We start from the raw sequence: 17,036 nt of genomic DNA, 5'->3' as shown, positions 1-17,036 counted from the left end.
TCTGACCCTCTCCCCTCTCATGCTGTTTCTCTCTCTCTCTCTCTCTCTCTCTCTCTCAAATAAATAAATAAAATCTTAAAAAAAAAAGAATTTGATCTCTTTCAGGAAATTACTCAGTGAATTCATTGTTTAAACATGAACACTTGAAAGTGCATACTTACATGCTGGGGTATTTTTCCCACACCAAGAGCTTTTCCTCCTTCTCCATTCCGGGAATGGCCTCTTGAGGCAGGGGATGCTTCTGTACCATCATGGCAGCAAAGATGATGTCTCTCTCGTGCCCGGTCCTCTGAGTCTTCCCCTGACCTGTCTTAGGTGATTTGGCTTTTGGTTGCTGACGTCTTTCCGCACTGTATCCTCTCTGGATGTCACTGGTCCCACTTGCCCTTTCATATGCACTGGTCCGTGCTGCTGGGACCTCTGCTCCTGGTCTTGCCCTGCAGGTCTACAGACTGCGCCCCCTGGTGGTCCCCATTCTAGGCGTCTTTCACTCGTTGGCTCTCAGCGCTGCTCAGCCTCTTCTGTGCCCTGCTTCAGCCTTGGGAACACTTATGTACCCTAAGTAAGGCTCCTTCTCTGCTTAAACACAGTGTAGGGCCATTTCTTCTGTGTTCTCCAAAGTCCTAACAGAACACTTCCCCAAACTATTCTGGGATTTCTTTGTCTTGCTTGTATGCCTCACTCTGTTCAGCCAAGCTAGGGTGTTGAGGGGTGCTGGATGCCCTCTCTTAGCTGCAGATAGCATTTTAAATGTGATTTTGTCCTCTCTGGGTCTCTCCAAGCTCTGTACTTGCCTTCCTTCGCCACCTCTTACCCACAGTTAATAATGGCTTTTATCCTTGGATGCAAGATTAATATCCTAAAACGATACTTATACGCAAGCAGCAACTATTTCTGAAATGTAATGGAAGAAAGGGCTATCACCTACAATAGGAATAACAAGTAAAAACGAATTTCTCAAATATAACAAGAAATGTGCAAAACTATGAAATTATACTGTGGAGACAAAAGCTCCCGAGAGCAAACCCGAGCAGATTACTTAGCCTGGACTGGCAAGGGCGGGGCAGTTCCGCCTCCGGCAAAGACATCTGGGAACCAGGGCAACAGGCCCCTCCCCAGAAGATCAGCGAGAACAGCCAGCCAAGACCAAGTTTACCGATCAATGAGAACGGCAGAACTCCAGCGCTAGGGGAATACTGCACATAGAATCCATGGCTTCTTTTTTTTTTTTTTTTTTTTAAGATTTTATTTATTTGACAGAGAAAGACACAGCGAGAGAGGGAACACAAAGGGGGAGTGGGAGAGGGAGAAGCAGGCTTCCCGCCGAGCAGGGAGCCCAATGCGGGACTCGATCCCGGGACTCCAGGATCATGACCTGAGCCGAAGGCAGTCGCTTAACCAACTGAGCCACCCAGGCGCCCCAAATCCATGGCTTCTTTACCATGATTCTGTAGTCTTTCAAAGTTAATTTTTTTTTAACTGTCTTTTTTTTTTTAATTTTTCTTTTTCCCTTTTTCAACTAACATCTTATCAATCCCTTTTTTAAAAAACATTTTTATTTTTCATTTTTAGAGTCATATTCTATCCCTTCATAGTAGTTACTGTAGATTTAAAAGAGTTCAATAAATGGAGACTTCTTATGTTTCCATTTAATACTGTTAAAGTCAATTCTTTACAAATTAATATATACATTCAAATAATTTTAAAATAAAAATGTCAGTGAGATTCTTTATGGCATTTAACAAACTGATTCTAAGGCTCATTTGCAAAAGAAAATGCTCCAGAACAGCCAATAAATATGTGAAAAAGAACAATGATAGGGTAGGGTCCTTGTTTTATTAAGTAGCAAATCAAGGCATGTGAGCTATAATAATTGAGTCCTTGTAATAGACGCATATAGTAATTAAGATAGACACAGGAATAGGAAAAGAAACAGAACAGAAAACACCCAGTCCCAAATTGACCCATTATTTGTGAGTATATGGTTATGATAAAGATATTTCATATCTGAGATAGAAAGATTACTCAGGCATGATTTTTTGGATTTTCTTTCCACTTGGAAAAAGAAAAAAAAAACTAAAGACCTACCTCACAGCATATATGCAGTTAATTCCAGATGAATTCAAAAGCCCAATATATTTAATAGTCTATAGAAGTTTTAGGTACAAATTTAGGAGTCAAACAGGGCTTCCTAAGGAAAATATAAACAGAAGTAACAAAGCAAAATGTTGACAAATTTGTGCAAAAATTAAACTCATGTACCAGAATATTTGGTTTGCTCACTGCACAGAGTAGATTTTTAGTAAATATTTGTTGAATGAATAAGTATAAAACAAATTATAAATAAATTAAAATACAAAGTAAATAATGGAAGAACATTTGCCAAATATGTAACAAGTACTAAATATGCAGACTACATAAAGTGTGATGGTATAAACCCAAAGCTAAACAACTCAATAAAAAATGTGAAAAGACCTTTAGAAGGAATAAAAATAAATGGCCAGTAAACTCATAAACAGATGCTCAATATCATTAGTAATAAGGAAAATGTAAATTAAAACAAGGTGTTTTTGTTACATGAGAAAATGGTTAATACTGATATCCAATTGATGAGGATGAGAGTAATATCTCTGGTGGGGGCATTATAAACTGGTAAAGCCATTTGGGAGGGAAATTTGTCTTTCTAAATTAAAAATGCCTGTGTCCCTTCACATGCTAAGGACAATCTGCTGGGTATAATTGAAGAACGGTAAAAAAAAGGATGGTAATTTAACCTTTGGATTCTTTTTAGTTCTTCCATTTTTGTTGAAGTGCTCAAAAAAGTAGCTGGAAGGTAATATAAAACTTATGTTTGAGATGATATGATTACATTTTTGTTGTTGAATTTAAATTCTCTCTAAAGTTATCAGCCATCGCTCATTTGGACTCATCTTATTAGTTTTAACTTTTTCTCCATATAGAATAACCTACTTTATATATGAGATTTTGAATTTTAATTTTGCATTGGGCAATTATATGCTTCATGGGTTAGTTTAGAATGATTAACAATATTCAACATCAGAATTTATGAGATTGGTGAATTCAGAGAAAGTGTCTAGGAAACTTAAAGTATAGATCAGAAGTAAAAGTGTAGATGTGTTTTTTAAGAAAAGGCCTATGTCTCTTGATCCAACAAGCTCATCTCTATGAATCTATTGAAAGTGAAATTTAAGAAAAAGAAGATAGTAGGAAGGGAAAAATGAAGCGGGGGAGGGGGAACCAGAGAGGGAGACAAACCATGAGAGACTATGGACTCTGAGAAACAAACTGAGGGTTCTAGAGGGGATGGGGGTGGGGGGACGGGTTAGCCTGGTGATGGGTATTAAAGAGGGCACGTACTGAATGGAAAAAAAATATGTACATACATACACATAAAATTAAGTATATCTGTGTAATCCAGGTAAAAACGAAGATTTAGCCATATCTGAATTGGAATGAGGTAGAAAATGGTCCGTTTTTCCCATCCTGACCTCATTCTTATAATTTATCAGATTCCCTTTGGTATTATCTTTTATATTTTCTCAACCCATTCTTCCGTCCTTCCCTGCTTCCCTCCCTCCTTCCTTCCCTCCTTTCATTTTTTCTCCCTTTCCTTCTTCCATTTCTTTTTTCCTTCCTTCTTCATTACTTAATTCACTTGTGCTCTGTAAACCTATATGGGACCAAAGCCATGAACCATGTTATAGGCCCTTAGGAAATACAGTTTAACAACAAGAGGAGCTTAGGTGTTTCAGTTTCAAAGGGCTCCTAGTTGCAGTTTATTTGTGTACAAGTTGGGCAAAACACTTTTTTTTCGGGGCACCTGTGGTGGCTCAGTTGATTAAGAGACAGACATAGATCTTGGTTTCTGCTCAAGTCATGATCTCAGGGTTGTGAGATTGAGCCCCATGTCTGGCTCATGCTGGGGCTGAATCCTACTTGAGATTCTCTCTCTCCCTCTCCCTCTGCCCCTCCCTTTGCTTGTGCTCCTGCTCTCTCTCTCTCTCTAAAATAAATAAATAAAATCTTAAAAAAAACAAAACAAAAAAACACTTTTTTTTTTCTCTTTTGGGTATTATGAGGTTTTGATGGTCTCCAAAGCCCCTTAAAGTTTCAAAAACAAAAATAATTTTAAAATTTTATGTTCGCAATCTAAGTAAGAATAAATAGACAACAAGAAATGTTAGGGGGAAAGAATGTCAGCAATGTAAGTATTTACATATAAGGCCTAATTAATAAATGGTTAATAAAATATTTTTCCTATCAGTGCAAATGATTAAGCCAAGGGCGGTAGGTGCTATCAGTAAATTTGAATGAACAACTTTGGTGAATGTGTAAAGTGGACGTATTAAGAATGGACAATAGAGATTTGCCTGAAATATTTCCTACGAGCTCTATTACTGGATTATTAGAAACCCCATCCTGATTTCTCATAGGTCTGGTTTCACCTACAAGTCAGTCCTATTCTTAGTTTGTTCTTTCATACATTATTCTGACATAAAAGTGACAGACATTTATAGATTATTTATAATAATATATCTCTGCAGCCATTTTTCCAAATATCCTTGAATTACCCTAAACTATTATTGGAAATATTTTTGTGAATAAAACTTAATTTAGGAAAACACTTCAAAGTTTACATTGATTGTAGAATTGAGTGCTGCTTTATTTCCATAAAGCATATCAACTAAAATATGGAAATATAGACTTTTTGTCTTTGCACTATGAAATATGATTGACAAATGCAAGATTTTTTCATAAGGGGCAGTTCATTTGTTATTGGGACTGGTATTCTACATATATATACATATATGTAGATATATATCTACATATATATACATATATATCTACATATTATAGATATATATGTATTTATATGTAACATAAAAAGTTAAGATGTCTTAATTATTTAATGATAAATCATCTTTTTTCAACTATTTTTTTTTTTACTGTTCAAGAAAACATTCTTATTGCATGAGGTATTATTATTAATTTTGAAATAACTTATTTCTCCACAAAGTGTTCTAGGGTTTGCACACAATTTGTGCTATTATTGTCTTCACCTGAAATTTCATATGTTATTAGCTGACACTCAAATCAGGGGATTTTAAGGGATCAATTGCATTTGCTTTTTTTTGTCAAGACAAATAATGCTAAGGGCCTGGTTTATTAATAATGAAAGAGACTAAGAACCAGTACATGGATATTTGTAATTGTAAGTTTCACAATACTTCCTTTTTAAAAAATTGTGTTATATGGCACAGCATGTATTTAGTTTAAAAGTGAAAGTGAATGTTCCATGATTCATTGTTTGCGTATAACACAAAAACTAATGATGTAATATATGGTGATTAACATAATAAAATTAAAAAGAAATGAAAAAAAGTGAAATTTATCCAAGCACAGGTTTATATTATGCAAGGTATATATTGCAACATTGCTTATAACACTGAGAATTGGAAGAAATAAAAAGCCTATAATTCTGGCAAGGCTAAATAAATTATGTGGGATATATACAGTCATTACAAGGAACAAGGCAGAGCTAAAGTATTGACACTGAAAGATTTTGGATCTATCTTGGAGTTAAGAAAGCAAGTAAAAGTTTCACATGTCAGATGATCCATATATATGAAAATGGATTATTTTAGATGAACATGTAAGTGCAGAGGAGGCAAAGATGTGTACTAACTGGTTACCTCAGGGGAAGAGAGTAGGGTAGAAGGAGGTGAGGACACATGTTACATTTATTATATTATATGGTTATATTTTATTATGTAATCATATTTTACTCAGATCTTTCACAATGAGAATATTTTCCTAGATCACTTGGTAATAAAGAGAAAAAAGAGAAAACTTTTTTTAAAAAGATTTTATTTATTCATGAGAGACAGAGAGAGAGAGAGAGAGCGAGAGGCAGAGGAGAAGCAGGCTCCCCATGGAGCAGGGAGCCCGATGTGGGACTCGATCCCAGGACCCCGGGATCATGACCTGAGCTGCAGGCAGATGCTTAATCAACTGAGCCACCCAGGCGCCCCAGGAGAGAAAGATTTATGTCAAAACTGAGAAAGAGAGGGAGAGGGAAAGTAGGGGAGAGAGGAAGGGAGAGATCAAAGTGCATTATACATTAAGAATGTACTGTAAAAATACAGACCGAGATGAAAGACCCACTTCCAGAGAGGTTTTCTGCTTAATCCTGGCTGGTACCTGATTAGCCCAGCAGGGTAGTTAAGATCACCTTCTTGCTCTATTTATCAGACACTGATGCTGCCAAGCACCCTGAAGGGACAGGGGTGCTTGAAGATGGCTTCGGCTTGTAAATCAGGGTGGAGAGGACCCAGCTTCTGCATAATACATGGTGCAACTCAGCCATAGAGTACCGTTGAGTCAAGTTGCTGGCTGGCGTCTGTACCGCTCCCTCCCTAAAGTTCTGATGGCTCCGCCTGGAAGCCTGAGGTGGCACGTAATTTCTCTGATGGTGCTATTTGTGAAACGTGTTTATGTGGCATTCCTTCGCTTTCCAGCACCGCTTGAAGCTAATCTAATGAACAGTCCCCTTGCTGCTGAATAATTTCATCAATGGAGAACGTATCTTCTATAGCATACAGGGAGCATACCAGGAATCTGGCTTTTGCTCCGGTGTAAGGAACAGAAGGAGAAAAGCCACAGGTCCCATACCTATTCATGAGGCCAGTTAGGATGCCTGCCTTCCACTGCTTTTGTTCTTCCAAGGACTCTTCTTGCTGAGGGATTAGTTTCCTCAAGGGCCGCCATAACAAAACTACCCATGCTGTGGGGCTTAAACAACAGAAATCTTTTCTCTCGCAGTTGTGGAGACTAGACTAGACCTTGAATGCAAGGTATCAACAGGGCCATGCTCCCCACCCCCACACCCCTCGAAGGCTCTAGTGGAGAATCCTTCCTTGCCTCTTCCAGCTCTTGGTGGTTGCTGGCTGTCCTTGGCGTTCCTTCCTTGGCCTGTAGCTATATCACTCCGATCCTTGTCTTCATCTTCACATCACCTTCTCCCTGTGTTTCTCTGTGTCTATGTTCAAGTCTCTTCTTTCTCTTATAAAGATACCAGTCATTGGCTTTAGGGCTCACCCTAACCCGGTATGACTTTGTTAATCACATCTGCAAAGACCTTATTTCCAAATAGGGTTACATTCTGATGTTCTAGGTGGGCAGGAATTTCCAGGGAACTACCCAGCCCACTGCACCAAGTGACCTCCCCTCAGACCTCCCACATCGTTGAATATTTCTGTTTATTCTTTTGGTTACCTTCATGTCTTTGCTTTGTGGCTCATTTCTTCACTTTGTGAATGTGTTCTTTTTTTGTGGAACTTGATCATATTTTTTAAGGGAAACAGATTTTTTTTTATTATGTTACATTAGTCACCATACAATATATCATTAGTTTTTGATGTAGTGTTCCATGATTCAGTGTTTGCGTTTTGATAGTAAAACTTTATGCATTTTACTTCTCCAAGCCCCCATAGTGATAGGAACCCCATCTCTGACCTCTTGGGGCAACCTGTCCCATTGACCTCATTCATATACTTGTCTAGTCCTATCTCCAGTGTTTAGTTTGGAAGATTTTTCCCCGTGGTCCATGGCTTAAGACAGGGCTATGCATGTAATCTGTTCCCAATCGATGCTAGTGGACTAGAATCAAAATGCTCCTTTTAGGGAGTAGGTAAAAGAAGTTTAACTGCCATGTTCTTTATTTTTATTTTTTATTAAAGATTTTATTTATTCGGCAGAGAGAGACATAGCGAGAGAGGGAACACAAGCAGGGGGAGTGGGAGAGGGAGAAGCAGGCTTCCCGCGGAGCAGGGAGCCCGATGTGGGGCTCGATCCCAGGACCCTGGGATCATGACCTGAGCCGAAGGCTGGCGCTTAATGACTGAGCCACCCAGGCGCCCCTAACTGCCATGTTCTTTACAAACAAATCAAAACACACAACTGACCAAAGCCCATTGCATAGATCAAGTAACTGTACGTCCCCAACTGTTGTGGTTTAGTTTTGGCTGGTTTCATTCTTTCTAGTTTGCCTCATTCCATTGCTGCTTTCCAGCTTTGGAAACCACCTTCTGTTACTCTAGCGATAACTCAGTAGGTTTGGCAAGGCATCTCTCTTTCTTCCAGGTACAACTGTTTCATCGAAAATTTCCATGTTTAAACCTTGTATCAGAAAGTCCATGCAGTTCAGGTCTATAAATGATTTCTGTGTTGCATTCTTTTTGTTTTTCCAATGTGGAAAAAAATAATGGTAACAATAGGTAATGACCAAAAAGCCCTGAACTTTATGGGGTGCAATTCTAAATGGCATGCACTGATAAGCCCCAGATTTATACTTTTTACCCTTTTCCTTATGTTATGGTTGGTGGCAACACTGATGTCATTTTGATTGGGTACTAGGGTGGGTTCTTGGGCTTCAGGGAGGACCCAGCACTCTTCCTGGTTGGAAGGAGTGTGATGGGATATTGAAGAAAACAGAAGGAAGAGAGCATCTCCCATATGTAGTTGGGGTGCACTTCCAGGGGTTCCCTTCAGGAGCACCCATGTTGTTTCATGAAGGACCACATGATTCAAAACTATAGGTTGTGTTGGTAGTCTAAATGTCTGAATGATAACCGCAATGGACCAAGAGATTCCATGCTTGGTGTATGAGCACTGGAGGTGATTCAAACATGGGTCAAGTGGGTAGTTTACTCATGTTTCCCTTTGTTTGGAAAACCTTTTTATGCCTCATTTTTGGATGCAATTTTATAGTATAAAGTCTTAGGATGAAGTTACATAAGCAATTGAATTTGGCTGTTATAATTATCGTTATTACTAGTTGAGTCACACCTACCAACATGACTCCTGAGGGTGTAGTTAGTTATACAACATCTGCAGCAAGCAGGCACCTGGATCTCCTGTCCTCAGTTTCATGTACTTTTGCTGACTTTCTTTTCTTTTCTTTTCTTTTCTTTTGGCTAAAATTCTCAGGTCATTGTACCCTACGCTCAGGGAGCAAAGTGGGAAACCAAAAAATTCATTTGACTTGCTTTATTGAGATATATGCTTTATTGTGGTGGTCTAGAACCGAATCCACAATATCTCTGAGGTCTGCTAATATAGGGCTAGGTCAAGTCGAAGAGCTCTCCCTCATCCCCATCAGTTTCTTTTTTGCCTTCTAGAGTAGGAGCAACTCCTATGGGTTGAGTACTTAGGTCTCAGGCAGCCTGCTGGGTGCTTTATGTCATTAACTCATTTCGTCTTCATCATTGGCTCTATAGGATCTGTAGATCTATAGATCCCCTGGGCCAAAGGCAGCCAGCCATCTATCTGTTTTTGTATGGCCTATAGGCTAGAAGTAGGTGTCCTACTTTAAATGGATAGGAAGAAAAAAAGCAAAAGACAAGACTTTGTGAGGTGTGCAGATGATATGAAATAAGATTTGCGTGTCCTATTGGAACACAGCCATGCCCATTGGTCTATGTCTTGTCTGTGGTTGCTTTTGCACTATACCAGCTAAGTGTAGTAGTTGAGACAGAGACCTTGAGGTCTGCATAGTCGAAAGTATTTACTCTCTGGTCCCTTACGGAGATAGTTTGCTGATCTCTACTCTAGGCAATTGGTTCCATTATTATCCCCATTTTACAGAGGAGGAAATGGAAGCTGAGAGTTTTCAGTTTGGCCATAGCAATTTGTCCAAACGCTGAACTTGAGGTTAGAAGTGTCGCACCTCAAAGTCCTTATTAGAGCTTCTCCTGAACAGCACAGACAGCCAGAGGATTCCAAGAACGTGTTTGTGAGGCAGATACTGCGCGATCCAGGATCCCCTATGAAGTTCTCAGTGCATGCGTGTGTGGGTGAGCCTATGTGTATGCTTCCAACCCAAGAGAACTATAACAGGAGGAAGATGAATTAAATACAATGAAAAAAAAAACCCCACCCTCTCTGCTTTGGAAGTAGAGACAACACGGTGCCAGTAGCCTCTTGGAGGCTGCTGGTTGTCCTTTCAGTAGAAGAGTGACGGAGCGATTAGCACTCCCAATGATGATGATAGTAACAGTTGTTGCTGAATGATCATAATCGTTTCCAACGAGAATAGAGCAGTCCTTAAGAGAGCAGTTCTCCGGCTGGCTCGTTAAAACATATCCCAAGAGTTACAGTTTGTTGAATGAGTGAGTAATGAGCTGCCCTTTTGGTACTCAAGTGTCATTTTGCGCATGTGCAGTTTGTGCTCCCGAGCGCTTTCGTCCTGGAAAAAGCAGCACCGATGAAAATCATCGGTGTCCCACATGTTGCATGTGTCCTGCATGACGCATGTGTCCTGCATGTTGCATGCACAATGGAGTGGGGTGTGCCCCTCGGTTCTCACTGTGAAGCCCCCGCCCCCTCCCTGAAAGACATAGGAGGGACACTGTTCATTTGATTAGGAATAAAAAAAGGTATCAGTCGTGCTATAAGGGCCAGGAGCCCCAATGACTGCTTGGGGCCCTTTGGAAAACAAACCTCATATTTGCCGGGTTCTAGAGGTCTTGCTGGCATCAACAAACCCTTTGCTGTGTTTCTCCAGAGTCTTAAAATCTGACAATGGAACATTGTTCCCCCAATGGACTCCTAGAGGAGGGAGGCACAGGAGAGCCGTAGTCCAGGTATAGACCTTGCCCTCACATCTGCTGGAGGCATCAGCTCTAAGCTTCACCTGCAGTTTAAAGGAATTTAGGGAGGGGCGCCTGGGTGGCTGAGTTGGTTAAACTTCTGTCTTGGTTAAGGCTCAGGTCACGATCTCTGGTTATGGGATCAAGCCCCATGGCTCCACGTTGGGCTCTGCGCTCACAGCTTCAGATATTCTCTCTGCCCCTCCAACCCTGCTCACATACGTGCTCTCTCTCTCTCTGTCAAATAAATAAGATATTTTTTAAAAGATCTTATTTATTTGACAGAGCACAAGGAGGGGGAGCTGCAGAGGGAGAGGGAGAAGCGGGCTCCCCACTGAGCAGGGAGCCTGATGCGAGGCTTAATCCCAGGACCCTGGGATCATGACCTGAGCCGAAGGCAGACATTTAACCAACTGAACCACCCAGGTGCCCTAAAATCTTAAAAAAAAAAAAATAAAGGAGTTTGGGGGGATTTTTTGTAGTTGTCAGCCGGAGTGTATATGATAAAGATCAGGTGTTTACATGTATATTGCTAAAGTTATGTTTTTTGTTTTCCTATAGCTCTATACAATGATTAGAGGAAGACTCCTGCCTTTTATGAAAGGCTGCTAAGTGATCTTTCTCTCTCAATCTCTCCCTCCCCTGCAAAAAATCCCCTCTATTTGTTTGTTTACAAAGATTTGAGGATGGTCGTTGGTTAAAAATAGAAAGTCCTCTTCTTTGTTTTCACCCAGGACCCTGCTCAGCGAATCATTGCATGTCCCCAACCCCATTTCTGGGCAAGATCTCAAAGTGGAGATGAGAAAATCTGTCTCTGCTTTGTAAACGGCTGTCCCTCTCCCCGTATTCTCAGTGCCAACCAACTACCAAAATGATAATACCCCAGGATCCGCTGATGCAAAAAGGGGCCACTGAGCTGCTCTGTGGAGAGGCTTGGCCTCCCCAGCCCTCATGTGGCAGGTAATGGACGTCTGCAAGAGGGGCCTTGCTGTTCTCAGCACAGTGACAAGCTCTAGGCATTTTTAAAGTGGATTTTTGCCTTTTTTGCCCTCCTCTGCTCCTTAGTGGTATTCTTGTTCTTAGCACTTACATGGCTGAGTAAATGTTTTTCAGCTGAGTTCAATTCAGTCTTCTCCATCTTCTCTTATTTCAGCAGGAGTAGGATAAACATCCCAACAAGACAAAAACTCGGATTTAGGCCATGTGCCATGTGCACTTGCCAAGAGCCTGTCCAAATACCTGTGGAAGGTAGATGCAGCCCCTGGTGTTGGCCCCTCTTCCAGAGCAGGAAACAGAATTTAGGTGGCTTGTTTGAGGTCACTGTTGGAAGTGCCCCTCCAAATCTGGGGACTCATTCCCTGGGGATTTGGGGTTGCCACCACCCCATGGGCCCCTGTCATTGATGCCAAAGCCTTAACACCACAGTAGAAATGGGGTAGTGTCTTCCGCCATGGGGTGACCATGCTCCTCGGTCTAGTAAAGACACACAGTGGCTGTTCCCGATGACACTGTGGTCTAGGGTCCCGGTGCAGGGTGTGGGCTCCACGCCTGGTGTTTCCTTTTCCACAGGTAGCTCCTTCATCAGGTGTTTCCAGCTACTGAGTGTGCACCAGATGGTGGGCACAGACAAGAGTAAACTCCTTTACTTCATCTCTTTTCCCCTGTAGCTTAAGAATAAGAAGACCTGAAGTTGGAATGGCAGAGAGTCCTGGTCTCTTGGAGAAGTGGATGGGCTCATCCCCACAAGGGGATTTCCCACATGTCCCAGCCAGCTGCCAGGCTGACCCTGGGAAGGCGCCTTTTGTATATAAATCCAAGTTCGCTTGCCCAATGCACAGCAAAGCCAATCACTGAGACATCAAATATGCAGCAAGGAGGGTTGATTCAAGAGGCAGCCAAGCAAGGAGACAGGAGGGCAAGCTGCAAATCTGCCCCCCAAAGTGGGGGAACTCAGGGATACTTAAAGGCAAAGAAAAAAAGGATCTGGGTATAGGGGAGAGGAGCTACATGACTTCAGAATCAGATAATAAGTAGGGGAGGGTTGTACTTGTCTTCTGCACCTGTGTGGCTCTGCATTGTCATTGGCATCCTTAGTATGATCTGAGGGTTGAGTTTTAGGCCGTTCTGTGTCAAAAGTTCATCCAATGGACTCACGCATGTGCTCGAAGAGATGGCCAGTGGTCCTGACCAGTTCTGGCCAGTTTCTTAGTGAAGCCTTGAGTCTCTGCAAAACAACTAAATCAATGTTTTGTTATCATGGTGTCTAGGAATGTCATCTATGGAAACATGGCTGCAGGCTGTGTTAGGAGAACAAGCAGATTTGGGTAAAAAGTTACAGTTGCACTTATGAGTCCCATTAACCCTTTGGTTACCTGTTTCACTTTTTCAGCAGTCACCCAGTTGGTATGGGTACATGCCAGTGCTCCAGAGCTGGGCTTTTGATCCCAAACCAGTGCTAACATATTTGGGGGTGACTTTTTCCCCTCTTCTCTTGTTTAATGACTTAAAATTTTAAATTAAAATTTTCCCTCGTTTGGTTTTCTAGAAGGCAGTAAAGAGAATTGCACCTTACCTGAATGAATTTGGTTATAGTGGGGAGGAGAAAAGGGAAGAGAGGTGGGGGTGGGTTTATTTTCACCCCTTAAATCCTTTCTGCTTTATTTTTTTTTTTTTAAGATTTTATTTATTTGACAGAGACCATGAGAGAGGGAACATGAGCAAGGGGAGTGGGAGAGGGAGAAGCAGGCTTCCTGCTGAGCAGAGAGCCCGATGTGGGACTCGATCCCAGGACCCTGGGACCATGACCTGAGCCGAAGGCAGATGTTTAAATGACTGAGACACCCAGACGCCCCCCTTTCTGCTCTATTCTTGACTGAGCATTTATGACCTTCTAATGTCCTATATATTTCATTTATTAATTTTGATTTTATACCTGTTTATTCCACTAGAATGTGTCTTCCATGAAGACATAATTTTTATCTTTTTATGGCTACTATTATTTGTACATCTAAACTTACAGCTAATATCTCCTAGGTACGCAATAAGTATTTGTTGATTGAATTAATTAATACTCCCTCTAGAAATAGCAATTCTAACCAACTCCAGAGTCCCTGAATTTGTTTTAGGTGTTGAAGGGCAGAAATTGAAGATATAGGACCAGAGGTTTTCAAAAATCTAAATCATAGGAATTGCCGTAATCATTCAGACTATGGACCTTCTAGACCAGTGTTTTGATGGGATGAATGTGATGGCGGGGCACGGCCTTTCTCTTTGACATCTGCCTCAAAGCTTGGGGTTAATCGTTCATTCAGCTAGACAGAATCCATCTTTCATCAATAATTAGCTCTGGGGATAAAACATTGAATGAGATATATGGCTCCATACTCTCATAAATCTTGTCATCCATAACTAGATCAACATTTTTTGGGGGGGAATTATTTATCTTTTCAGACTGTTCCAACCCTGTCAAGAAGCATGCCTTAACTTTACTATTTACTTTGTCATATAATTTTGCATCCAGAACCTTAAGAGAGTTTCTCAAGGAGGAGCCTACTGCCACATTGGCCTCTTCAGGCTTGGGCAATGAGGTTGAGCTTCTTGTCAGCATGGGTCCCTGGTGCTGCACATGGTTCACTATCTCAAAATCACATGCTCCTTTTAACTTACAGGGAAACTCTTTTATTGGTGACATGGGGTCAATGATGCTGGGTCAGTATGAGAGACAGACATAGTAGGGGTATATATGATGGTAAAAGAAAATGGGATAGAAAATTTCAGACTTGAAGTGTCTCTAAGTTTTTTTCTGCTGCCTGCTCTCCTCTCTTCTCTGATAATGGGTCTAGTGGTGAGTGTACCCCTAACACCTTGTATTAATTTCTCCCATGATTACATCCTAGAAAAATGGAAAGAGATGTCAGATGTAACTTTCTGTGTAACTTAGCAACATCATATATGAAAAGGATTAAGAGCGTTGGTCTATTATAAACTCAGAGTGAATTAACATTGAGATGAGGCTCTTGAGGGGGAGCAACAGTTATGTCCAAACTGAGGCTGGTGACGATCTCCTCACCCGAATGGATGTGGCAACCCCTGGGGCCCTGGGCTTGAGGAAACAGAGACCAGAATATACCCAGAATGAAGGCACTCAAAACGGGGTTTGGATGAGGAGCAGTCGACAGGATGGAGGATGTTTATTATAGAGAAGACTCAGAAGGACTGTAAGCACTGCTTAAGAGCTTCCTTCAAGTGATGGAAGGGCTTTGCATATGGGAGAAGCATGAGACCATTCTGGAGCCTCTGGGCTTAGAATGAGGATGTGTGGGTAGAAGGCGGGTAAGGCGTGTTCAAAGATGGCTGCCCGGGGAGCTGCCTGTCTCAGCGCCTGATTCCTTAGGCAGAATGGGAGTCCTGACTTATAGCCAAGGAGCTCAGATACCTATTGAAGCCAGCCTAGGGCAGAGTAAGCAGATAGGCTGACCAGGAGGAAGAGCAAATGACATCTCTAGTTTGGGATCATCATCTGTGATCCTTCTTTCCCCAATTTGCCTTCAGTGGGGCTTTTTGTTTTTCAGCTCCCTTTGGTTTTCATTTTTTTTTTTTTTTAAGTCTTTACCAGTTTAATTAAGCATGACATTCCCACCAGTACACAAAATTGTCTTAACCTGTTGCGACAGTTGTTTGGGGAGTGATTATTCCATCAGGAAAAGCATACTTCGCCAAAAACAGAACATAGACTTTACAATGCTCTTTTCAAAGAGTTTTTGGTTTTCAATGTAAGAGAGAAGAACCGCATTTAATTACCACGTCCCTTGCATACGGGACGTATGACAGGCTGTACCAGGTCATGGACGAGAACTGCAGTTTGCAGAATAACAAGCCCAGTTCCTTCTTGTGCCACCAAAGAGCAGCACGCAAGGTAAATATGAAATGCGAAAGCATCATAATTGTTGCAAGTAATCTTATCGTTTCAAACGTTTTCTTCGGTTGCCTCATGGGTCCCATTATAAAGTATGTACCGGCTAACACAGCAAGATTTCCAAATGTATAAAACACTGCAGAAAGCTTCATGCCACCAGGAAGCCCCAGCAATCCAGTCCCGAGGATAGAGAGTAAAATGCTGCACACGAAGCAGATGACCAACCACTTCAGCCTGGTGTTGAAACTGAGGGAAGAGGCAGCCAGGACCTGCGCAGTCAGCCCTACTCCTCGTCATCCTGGCTGCTCAGGAACCCCCACAGCTCCTCCATGGCCCTGCTCCCCACGCACTGGCGGCCCTGCTCACGGGACCCCCACACCCTCCCTAATTTTTCAGCTCCCTTTAAAACATTTGCCCATACCCATTGACCCCAAAATTCAAATCTTGGAAGTTTGTATTATAGAAGTAAAAATACAAATATTTAATGACATGTGCACAAGGCTATATATAAATAAAATTGTATTGTAGAAATGTGGAAACAATCTGAATGATAATTAAAAGAGATTAGTGGAATACATTCTGCTGTATCCATAATATAAATTATAATGCAGTTAGTAATGACAATGAGTTAGATCTAGGACTATTGTCCCAGAGGGATGAGCAGAATATAGAATAAAGTGAGAAAAGCAAGAGAAACATATGTAGTGTGATCTCATTTTGTGAGAATAAATTATAATAAAAAAATCCCTCACATATGTAATCATATTGGCATGTATTTGTGTGAGTTTGGCAGAAAGGGTGGAAGAATATAGATGAAGTTGTTGACGGTGGTGGGAGAGTTTGGGGTAAGGTGGGTGGGACTCAAGGGACAGAGGGGCAGGAATAGAGACAAAGTGAAGGAAAGTGAAAGGGGATGGTTTATCCCTTCATCTGTCTATCCATCTGTCTGTCTATCCACCTGTTACTTGTCCATCGATCTATCCATCTGTATCCATCCACTATCTTTCCATCTGTCTACTATTATCAATCATCTTCATTGGCTGTGCTGAAACACGTATTAATTTTGAAGACTAATAAAGAAGAAAAAGAAAAATTCCTTTTTTATGTTATTTCCATTTTTTGCTCTGTTGTTCTTCTCTTCTGAAAAGTGTCTCAACCTTTCTACTAAGGACAATCCAGAGATTTCATAATAATAATAAAAAAAACATCAGGTTTAATCCTTTAAAGGTGGTGACCTAAACAAATTAAAAGAAATCTGGGGAATGTGTAAAGAGTGGATATTTTGAGTCAAAACTGAAAGTCTAGATATCACGAAAGAGAAATGACTTGAGAATCACTGCTATTTTTTCTTTGTTCTTTGCTGTATAGATGGTGTTTATTTTTCTCCTAGTGCTCCAGGAAAAAATGTTTCCTTAAATCTAGGGAACACAGGTTTGGGTTAGGAGCATCCA

At 41.1% G+C, this 17,036-nt stretch overlaps 1 protein-coding gene and 1 pseudogene across 3 annotated transcripts in view; one reads left to right on the top strand and one right to left on the bottom strand.

The window, feature by feature from the left end:
• Positions 1–17,036, top strand: part of FRMD3 (FERM domain containing 3) — a 301,850-nt gene that overhangs the window by 172,401 nt on the left and 112,413 nt on the right. The gene's annotated exons all lie outside the window — the stretch shown is intronic.
• Positions 15,438–15,916, bottom strand: LOC123850200 (vesicle transport protein SFT2A-like; annotated as a pseudogene).

The sequence above is a fragment of the Mirounga angustirostris genome, unplaced genomic scaffold, assembly GCF_029215605.1.
Source record: "Mirounga angustirostris isolate CCGP_5_RB_7025 unplaced genomic scaffold, mMirAng1.0.hap1 SCAF_15, whole genome shotgun sequence".
Taxonomy (NCBI): Eukaryota; Metazoa; Chordata; class Mammalia; order Carnivora; family Phocidae; genus Mirounga; species Mirounga angustirostris.
The sequence above is the reverse complement of the archived record's forward strand: the minus strand, read 5'-3'. Positions and strand labels throughout refer to the sequence as shown.